The sequence below is a fragment of the Trachymyrmex septentrionalis genome, unplaced genomic scaffold (assembly GCF_001594115.1).
Source record: "Trachymyrmex septentrionalis isolate Tsep2-gDNA-1 unplaced genomic scaffold, Tsep1.0 scaffold25, whole genome shotgun sequence".
NCBI lineage: Eukaryota > Metazoa > Arthropoda > Insecta > Hymenoptera > Formicidae > Trachymyrmex > Trachymyrmex septentrionalis.
In genome coordinates, this window is record NW_017305408.1 from 2,923,137 (window position 1) to 2,923,539 (window position 403).

The window sequence follows — 403 nt, forward strand, 5'->3', positions numbered from 1 at the left end:
AGGCCATGTGACCTGGTTAACCTAAAAAACAGAGACTGTGAATTTTATTAAACCGCGTTGTATACTGTAATTTATAAATCGAGCGTGTTTCTCGCGTCGGTATTTTAAATCGTGCAACTATTTTTAATTTTCATTCAAATTCGAGTGGATTTTGTATACGTACCTACCTACTGTGTAGGTATGTGTTAAATCAAACGTTCATATTTTTTCTATAATAAAAACGAGATATTAGAAACAAGACTTTAGAATTTCTTTTCGTGTTTTCCTAAATAAAGTATATTTTACATCGGAAATACTGAATCTGTAAAGTTAGCACGACATTCTATTAATATATAAAAAATAATGATTGTCTCAATAACTCTCTCTCTCTCTCTCTCTCTCTCTCTCTCTCTCTCTCTCTCTC